Raw genomic sequence first — 11,126 nt, forward strand, 5'->3', positions numbered from 1 at the left:
TTGTGACACACACAATGTCCAATGCGGTCTGACACACACACGCTGTACAATGGGGTTTGTCACACACGCTGTCCAATGAGGTTTGTGACAAAAACGCTGTCCAATGGTGCTTGTGACGCACACCCTGTCCAATGGGGTTTGTGCAACACACGCTGACCAATGCGGATTGTGAGACACACAATGTTTAGGGAGGTGTTTGACACACACGCTGTCCAGGGGTGTTTGTAACGCACGAATTTTCCAGAAGGGTTTGTGACACACGCTGTCCAATGAGTTTGTGACACACACAGTGTTCAATGGGGTATGTGACACACACCCTTTCCAGGGGTGTTTGTGACACAGAGCCTGTACAGTGGGGTTTGTGACACACACGTTGTCCAATGGGGTTCGTGACACAAACGCTGTCAAATGGGGTTTGGACACACACGTTGTCCAATTGGGCTTGTGACACACACCCTGTCCACGTGTTTTTGTGTCACACACGCTGTCCAATGGGGTTGGAGACACACACACTGTGCAATGCGGTTTAAGACACACACCCTCTCCAGGGGCGTTTGTGATAGATACTGTCTAATGTGGATTGTTAAACAAACGCCATCTTATGTGTTTTCTTACACATACGCCGTCCAAGGATGTTTGTGACACACACAGTGTTCAATGGACTTTGCGACACACACACTGTCCAATGGGGTTAGTGACACACACAGTGTCCAACGGGGTTTGTGACACACATATTTTCCAGGGGAGGTTGTGACAGATATTATTCAATGGGGTTTGTGACACACACACTGTCCAATGGGGTTTGTGACACACACGTTTTACAATGGGGTTTGTGACACTCGCACTGTCCAATGGGGTCTATGACACACAGTCTGTCCAATGAGGTTTGTGACACACACACTGTCCATGGGAGTTTGTAACACAAGCGGTTTCCATGGGTGCGTGTGACACACACACTGTCCAATGGGGTCTGTGACACACAGGCTGTCCATTGGGTTTGTGACACACACGCTGTCCACGGGAGTTTGTAACACAAGCGGTTTCCCTGGGTGTTTGTGACACACACACTGTCCAATGGGGTCTGTGACACACATAGTTTCCAGGGGGAGTTGTGACAGACACTGTCCAATGGGGTTTGTTACACACATATTGTCCAATGGTGTTTGTGACCAACACGTGTTCCAATGGGGTTTTTGACACTCACACGTTCCCACGAGGTTTGTAACACACACAAAGTACAATGGGGCTTGTGACACACACGCTGTCAATAGGTTTTGTGACACACATCCTGTCCAGGGGCGTTTGTGACACAGACGGTGTCCAGGGGGGTTTGCGACACACACCCTGTCCAAAGGGGTTTGTGACACACACGCTGTCCAGGGGTGTTTGTGACACACACGCTATCCAATGGCGTTTCTGACACACGCAGTCGAATGAGCTTTGTCACACATGCACTGTCCAACAGGGTTTGTGACACAGACCCTGTCCAGGGTTTTTAGTGACATACACCCTGTCCAGGGGTGTTTGTGACACACACGCTGTCCAGCGGTGTTTGTGACACTAACGGTTTCCAGGGGTGTTTGTGACACACACAATGCCCGATGCGGTCTGACACACACACACGCTGTACAATGGGGTTTGTGACCCACGCTGTCCAATGGGATTTGTGACAAAAACGCTATCCAATGGTGTTTGTGACACACGCCCTGTCTTGGGGCGTTTGTACCACACACGCTGTCCAATGGGGATTTTGACACACACACTGTCCAATGGGTTTTTGACACACAGCATGTCCAGGGGCCTTTGTGACACAAACGGTGTCCAGGGTGGTTTCTAACACACAACCTCTCCAAAGGGGTTTGTGACACACACGTTGTCCAATGGGGTTTGTGACACACACACTGTCCAAACGGGTTTGTGACCAACACGTTTTCCAATGGGGTTTATGACACTCGCACTGTCCCACGAGGTTTGAGACACACACACTGTCCAATGGGGCTTGTGACACACACCCTGTCCACGGGAGTTTGTAACACAAGCGGTTTCCATGGGTGTTTGTGACACACACACTGTCCAATGGGGTCTGTGACACACAGGCTGTCCAATGGGGTTTTTGACACACATGCTGTCCAATAGGGCGTTTGTGACACACACGCTGTACAATGGGGTTTCTGACACACATAATTTCCAGGGGGGGTTATGACAGACACTGTCCAATGGGGTTTGTCACACACACACTGTCCAATGGGGTTTGTAACCAACACGTGTTCCAATGGGTATTGTGACACTTTCACTGTCGAACGCGTTTTGTGATACACACACTGTCCAATGGGGTTTGTGACACACACGCTCTCCAATGGGGTTTGTGACACACACGCTGTCCATAGCGTTTGTGACACACTCCCTGTCCAGGGGTGTTTGTGACACAAACGGTGTCCAGGGGGGTTTGTGACACACACCCTGTCCAAAGGGGTTTGTGACACACACGCTGTCCACGGGTGATTGTGACACAAACGCTCTCAAATGAGGTTTGTGACACACACACTGTCCAATGTGGATTTAGGCACACACCCTTTCAAGAGGTGTTTGTGATACAAACTTTTTCCAGGGGTATTTGTTACACACACGCTGTTCAATGGGGGCTTTGACACACAGAGTTTCCAGGGGGCTTGTGACACACACTGTTCAATGGGGTTAATGACACACGCACACTCCAATGGGGTGTGTGACACACACACTTTCCATTCGGATTTTTGACACACACGCTATCTAATGGGGTTTTTGATACACAACCTGTCCAGTGGTGTTTGTGAGAGAAACGGTTTCCAGGAGTGTTTGTGACACACACACTGTCCAATGGGACCTGTGACACACACGCTGTCCAATGGTTTTTGTGACACACACGTTGTCCAATGGGGTTTGTAATACACGAGCATTCCAATGGTGTTTGTGACACACACCCTGTCCAGGGGCGTTTGTGAACACAAACGGTGTCCAGGGGGCTTTGTGACACATACGCTGTCCCAAGGGGTTTGTGACACACACGCTGTGCAGGGCTGTTTGTGACAAACACTCAGTCCAGGGGTGTTTGTGACACACACGCTGTCCAATGGGGGTTGTGACACACACGCTGTCTAATGGGGTTTGTGACATACACGCTGTCCAATGGGGTTTGTGACACAAACGGCTTCCAGAGATGTTTATGACACACATCCTGTACAATGGGGTTTGTGAAACAGGCGCTCTTCCACGGGGTTTGTGACACACACACTTTAAAATGGTTTTTATGACACACACCCTGTCCAGGGGTGTTTGTGACACACACTCTGTCCAATGGGGTTTGTGACACACACGCTATCAAGTCGGGTTTTTGACACAAACCGTGTCCAGGGGTGGTTTTGACACAAACGTTTTCAAGGGGTCTTTGTGACACACACGCTGTCCAGGGGTGTTTGTGATATGCACGCTCTTCAATGGGGTATGTGACACACACGCTGTCAAATGACGTTTGTGACACACACCCTGTCCAGCGGCCTTTGTGAGACAAATGGTTTCTAGGGGTGTTTGTGACACACACCCTGTCCAGGGGTGCTTGTGACACACGCGCTCTCCAATGGGGTTTGTGACACACACCCTGTCAAATGGGGTTTGTGAGACACGCACTGTCCAACGGGGTTTGTGACACACACACTGTCCATGGGGTTTGTGAAACACACAGTATTCAATGGGGTTTGTGATACACGCGCTGTCCAATGGGGTTTGTGACACACAGCCATTCCAGGGGTGTTTGTGACCCACAGGCTGTCCAATGGGGTTTTTTACACACACGCTATCAAATGGGTATTGTGACACAGACCTTATTCGGGGGTGTTTGTAACACAAACTGTTTCCAGGGGTGTTTTAACAAAGACACTGCCCAGGAGTGTTTGTGATACACACTCTGTCCAACGGGGTTTTTGACACACACGTTGTCCAATGGGGTTTGTGACACACACGCTATCAAATGGGGTTTTTCACACACAAGCTGTCCAGTGGCTTTTGTGTCACAAACGGTTTCCAGGGGTGTTTGTGACACACACCCTGTACAGGGGCTTTTGTGACACATACGCTCTCCAAAGAGGTTTGTAAAACAAACACTGTCCAATGGGCTTTCTTACACACATGCTGTCCAATGAGATTTGTGACACATACAGTATTCAATGGGGTTTGTGACACACACCCTGTCCAGGGGTGTTTGTAACACACACCTATCCAATGCGGTTTGTGACACACATGCTGTAAAATGGGGTTTGTGATACACACCCTGTCCAGGGGCGTTTGTGACACAAACGGTTTCCAGGGGTGTTTGTGACACACACACTGTCCAATGGGGTCTGTGACACACACGCTGTCCAATGCGGTTTTTCACATACGAGCTGTCCAACGGGGTTTGTGACACACACGCTGTCCAATGGGCTTTGTGACACTCACAGTATTCAATGGGGATTGTGAGAGACACACTGTGCAAAGGGGTTTGTGACACACACCCTGTCCAGGGGTGCTTGTGACACACACGCTGTCCAATGGGGTTTGTGAAACTCACCCTGTCCAGGGGTGTTTGTGACACAAACGGATTCCAGGGGTGTTTGTGAAACACACACACTGTCCAATGAGGTTTGTGAAACAAACACTGTCCAATGGGTTTTCTTACAGACATGATGTCCTATGAGGTTTGTGACACACAGAGTGTCCAATGGGGTTTGTGACACCCGCGCTGTCCAACGGGGTTTGTGACACAAACGGTGTCCAATGGGGTTTGTGGCACACACAGTTTCCAGGGGTGGTTGTGACACACGCTATCCAATGGGGTTTGTGACACACACGCTGTCCAATGGTTTTTCTTACACACACGCTGTCCAATGGGGTTTGTGACACACGCACTGTCCAATGGAGTTCGTGATACACACATTGTCCAATAGGGTTTGTGACATACACTCTGTCGAGGGGTATTTGTGACACACACCTTGTCCAGGGGTGTTTGTGACACACACACTGTCCAGGGGTGTTTGTGATATACACATTATCCAATGGGGTTTGTGACACACGCACTGTCTAACGGGATTTGTGACATACACCCTGTCCAGGGGTGTTTGTGACACACACGCTGTGCAATGGGGTTTGTGACACACACGCTATCAAATGGGATTTCTGATCCATACCCTGTCCAGGGGCGTTTGTGACACAAACGGTTTCCAGGGGTGTTTGTGACACATACACTGTCCAATGGGGTCTGTGAAACACACGCTGTCTAATGGGGTTTATGAGAAATACACTGTGAAATGGGCTTTTTGACACACACGTTGTCCCACGGGGTTTGTGACACACACAGTATTCAATGAATATTGTGACAGACACATTGTTCATTGGAGTTTGTGACACACACCTTGTCCAGGGGTGTTTGTGAATACACATGGTGTCCAAAGGGTTTTGTGACAAACACAATGCCAAATGAGGTCTGTGACACACACGCTGTCGAACAGGGTTTGTGACACACACGCTGTCCAATGGGATTTGTGACACACACGATGTCCAGGGCTGTTTCTGACACACACCCTGTCCAATGGGGTTTGTGACACACAAGCTGTCCAATGGGGTTTGTGACACACACCCTGTCTAGGGGCCTTTGCGACACAAACGGTTTCCAGGGGTATTCGTGACATACACGCTGTCCAATGGGGTTTGGGACACACACGCTGTCCAGGGGTGTTTGTGACACACACCCTGTCCAGATTTGTTTGTGACACACACCCTGTCCAGGGATGTTTGTGACACACACGCTGTCAAATGTGGTTTGTGACACACACCCTGTCCAGGGGTGTTTGTGACACACACGCTGTCCAATGGGGTTTGTGACACACACGCTATCAAACGGGGTTTGTGACACACCCCTGTCCAGGGGTGTTTGTGACACACACACTGTCCAGGGGTGTTTGTGATATACGCGTTATCCAATGGGGTTTGTGACACACGCACTGTCCAACGAGGTTTGTGACACACACGGTTCAGATGTGGTTTGTGACACACACGCTGTTCAATGGGGTTTGTGACACACAGGCTGGCCAATGGGGTTTGTGACACACACCCTGTTCAGGGGCGTTTGTGACACAAACGGTGGCCAGAGGGGTTTGTGACACACACATTGTTCAATGGGGTTTGTGACACACACCCTGTCCAGGGGCCTTTGTGACACAAACGGTGGCCAGAGGGGTTTGTGACACACACATTGTTCAATGAGGATTTTGACACACACAGTGTTCAATGGTGGCTGTGACACACACCCTGTCCAGGGGTGTTTGTGACACACACGCTCTCCAATGGGTTTTGTGACACACACTCTGTCCAAAGGGTTTTGTGACACACACGCTGTTCAATGGGGTTTGTGACACACACCCTGTCCATGGGTGTTTTGAACACACACGTTGTCCAAAGTGGTTTGTGACAAACACACTGTCCAATGGGGTTTTTCACACACATGGTGTCCAATGGAGTCTGTGAAACACACCCTGTCCAGTGACGTTTCTGACACACAGTGTCAAATGGGGTTTGTGAAACACACTGTTTAATGGGGATTGTGACACAAACACTGTTTAGGGAGGTTTGTGACACACACACTGTCCAATTGGGATTCTGAGACAGACAGTTTCCAGGTGGGATTGTGACACACGCTGTCCAATGGGTTTTCTTACACACACGCTTTCCAATGAGGTTTGTGACACACACAGTTTTCAAAGGGGTTTGTGACACACTCTGTCCAATGGTGTTCGTGGCACATACGTTGTCCAATGGGGTTTGTGACACACACGCTGTTCAGTGCTGTTTCTGACACACAGTGTCCAATGGGGTTTGTGACACCCACGCTGTTAAATGGGGTTTTTGATACACACGCTTTCGAATGGTGTTTGTGACACACACACTGTCCAGGGATGTTTGTTACACAAACGCTGTCCAATGAGGTTTGTGACCAACACGTTTTCCAATGGGTTTTGTGACACTCGCACTGTCCCATGGGGTTTGTGACACACACAATGTCCAATGGGGTTTGTGACACATACCCTGTCCAGGGGCGTTTGTGAATACAAACGGTGTCCACGGGTGTTTGTGACACACAAACCTTCCAATGTGTTTGTGACACACACGCTGTCCAATTGGTTTTGTGACACACACGATTTCGAATTGGGTTTGTGAAACACACGTTGTCCAGTAGGGTTTGTGAAACAGACCCTGTCGAGGGGTTTTTGTGACACACACCCTGTCCAGGGGTGTTTGTTACACACACGCTGTCCAATGGGGTTTGTGACACACAGGCTGTCCAATGGGTTTTGTGCCACACACCCTCTCCAGGGGCCTGAGTGACACACACCCTGTCCAGGGGCGCTTGTGACACAAACGATGTCCAGGGGGGTTTGTGACACACACACTGTCCAGTGGGGTTTTGACACACGCACTGTCCAATGGGGTCTGTGAGACACACACTGTCCAATGGGTTCTGTGACACACGCGCTATCAAATGGGTTTTGTAACACACACTCTGTCCAATGGGGTTTGTGACACACAGGCTGTCTAATAGGATGTGTGACACACACTTTGTTCAAAGGCGCTTGTGACACAAATGGTGTCCAGGGGACTTTTTGACACACGCACTGTCCAATGGGGTCTGTGACAAACACGCTGTCCAATGGACCTTGTGACACACGTAATGTCCAATGACGATTGTGACACACACACTGTCCAGGGGTGTTTGTGACACACACGCTGTCTAATGGGTTTTGAGACACGCACGCTCTCCAGGGGTGTTTGTGACACACACGCTGTCCAATGGTATTTGTGACACACACGCTGTCCAAAGGGGTTTGTGACACAAAGGGTTTCCAGGGGTATTTGAGACACACACACTGTCCAATACAGTCTGTGACACACACACTGTCCACTGGGGTGTGTGACACACACCCTGTCCAGGGGAGTTTGTGACACACACGGTTTCCAGGGGTATTTGTTACACACACACTGTCCAATGGGGTCTGTGACACACACGCTGTCTAATGGGGTTTGTGACACACACGTTTTACAATGGGGTTCGTGACACACACGCAGTCCAACGGGGTTTGTGACAGACACACTCTCCAATGGGGTATGTGACACACAGGTTTTCCAATGGCGTTTGTGACACACACGCTGTCCATACGGTTTGTGACACTCACCCTGTCCAGTGGCGTTTGTGACACAAACGGTGTCCAGGGGGGTTTCTGACACAAACCCTGTCCAAAGGGTTTTGTGACACACACCCTGTCCAGGGGAGTTTGTGACACAAGCCGTTTCCAGGGGTGTTTGTGACACTCACACTGTCCAATGGGGTCTGTGACACACACGCTGTCCAATGGGGTTTGTGACACACAAGCTGTCCAATGGGGTTTGTGACACACATAGTATTCATGAGGGTTGTGACAGACATTGTCCAATGGGGTTTGTGACAGAGACACTGTCCAATGGGGTTAGTGACACTCGCACTGCCCAACGGGGTTTGAGACACACACGCTGTCCAATGGGGTTTGTGACACACATAGTATTCAGGGGGGGTTGTGACAGACATTGTCCAATGGGGCTTGTGACAGAGACACTGTCCAATGGGGTTAGTGACACTCACGTTTTTCAATGGGGTTAGTGGCATCGCACTGCACAACGGCGTTTGAGACACAAACGCTGTCCATTGGGGTTTGTGACACATAGGCTCTCCAATGGGGTTTGTGACACACACGCTGTTCATAGGGTTTCTGACACTCTGCCTGTCCAGGGGCGTTTGTGACACAAACCGTGTCCACAGGGGTTTGTGAAACAAACCCTGTCCAAAGGGGTTTGTGAGACACACGCTGTCCAGGGGTGTTTGTGACACACACTCTTTCAAATCGGTTTTGTGACACAGACTCTGTCCAGGTTCGTTTGTGACACAAACTGTTTCGAGGGGGGTTTGTGACACACACGCTGTCCAATAGAGTCTGTGAAACACACGCTGTCCAATGGGGTTTGTGACACACACCCTGTACAGGGGAATTTGTGACACAAGCCGTTTCCAGGGGTGTTTGTGACACACACACAGTCCAATCAGGTTTGTGACACTCACCCTGTCCAGGGATGTTTGTGACACACACGCTGTCCAGGGGGGTTTGTGACACACGCACTGTCCAACAAGGCTTGAGACACACAAGCTGTCCAATGGGGTCTGTCACACACGCGCTGTCCAATGGGGTTCGTGACACACACGCTGTCCAGGGGGGTTTGTGACACATACACTGTCCAAGGGGATTTGTGCCACACGCACTGTCCAACAGGGCGTGAGACACACACGCTGTCCAATGGGGTCTCTAACACACGCGTTGTCCAATGGGGTTTGTGACACACACACTGTCCAGGGGAGTTTGTGACACACAAGCTGTCCAATAGGGTTTGTGACAGACATAGTTTACAGGGGGGATTGTGACAGACACTGTCCAATGGGGTTTGTGACACACACACTGTCCAATGGGGTTTGTGACACACGCGCTGTCCATAGGGTTTGTGACTTACACCCTGTCCAGGGGCGTTTGTGACACAAAAGGTGTCCAGGGGGATTTGTGAAACAAACCCTGTCCAAAGGGGTTTGTGACACACACGCTGTCCAGGGGTGTTTGTGACACACTCCCTGTCCAATGGTGTTTGTGACACACACCCTGTCCAATGGCGTTTCTGACACATGCTGTCGAATGGGGTTTGTGACACACGCGCTGTCCAACAGGGTGTGTGGCACAGACCCTGTCCAGGGGTGTTTGTGACACACACCCTGTCCAGGGGTGTTTGTGACACACATGCTGTCCAATGGGGTTTGTGACACACATACCATTTAGGGTGGTTTGTGACACACACAGTGTGCAGGGGGTGTTGTTACTTACTCTGTCCAATGAGGTTTGTGACACACACCCTCTCCAGGAGCGTTTGTGACACAAACGGTTTCCAGGGGTGTTTGTGACACGCACAATGTCCAATAGGGTCTGACACAAACACGCTGTCCAACGGGGTTTGTGACACACCCGCTGTCCAGATCTGTTTGTGACACACACACTGTCCAGGGGAGTTTGTGACACACAGGCTGTCCAATGGGGTTTGTGACAGACATAGTTTACAGGGGGGATTGTGACAGACACTGTCCAATGGGGTTTGTGACACACACACTGTCCAGGGATGTTTGTGACACAAAGGGTTTCCAGGGATGTTTGAGACAAACACACTGTCCAATACAGTCTGTGACACACACGATGTCCAATGGGGTGTGTGACACACACCCTGTCCAGGGGAGTTTGTGACACACACGCTCTGCAGGGGTGTTTGTGACACACACTCTTTCTAATCGGTTTTGTGACACAGACCCTGTCCAGGTGCGTTTGTGACACAAACTGTTTCCAGGGGTGTTTGTGACACACACGCTGTCCAATACAGTCTGTGAAACACACGCTGTCCAATGGGGTTTGTGACACACACCCTGTCCAGGGGAGTTTGTGACACAAACGGTTTCCAGGGGTGTTTGTGACACACACACAGTCCAATCAGGTTTGTGACACTCACCCTGTCCAGGGACGTTTGTGACACACACGCTGTCCAGGGGGGTTTGTGACACACGCACTGTCCAACAAGGCTTGAGACACACACGCTGTCCAATGGGGTCTGTCACTCACGCGCTGTCCAATGGGGTTTGTGACACACACGCTGTCCAGGGGTGTTTGTGACACACACACTGTCCAATGGGATTTGTTACACACGCACTGTCCAACAGGGCTTGAGACACACACGCTGTCCAATGGGGTCTCTAACACAAGCGCTGTCCAATGGGGTTTGTGACACACACACTGTCCAGGGGAGATTGTGACACACAAGCTGTCCAATGGGGTTTGTGACAGACACGCTGTCCAATGGGGTTTGTGACTTACACCCTGTCCAGGGGCATTTGTGAAACAAACGGTGTCCAGGGGGGTTTGTGAAACAAACCCTGTCCAAAGGGGTTTGTGACACACACGCTGTCCAGGGGTGTTTGTGACACACTTCCTGTCCAATGGCGTTTGTGA

The sequence above is a fragment of the Nesoenas mayeri genome (assembly GCF_963082525.1).
Source record: "Nesoenas mayeri genome assembly, chromosome: 29".
NCBI classification, from domain to species: domain Eukaryota; kingdom Metazoa; phylum Chordata; class Aves; order Columbiformes; family Columbidae; genus Nesoenas; species Nesoenas mayeri.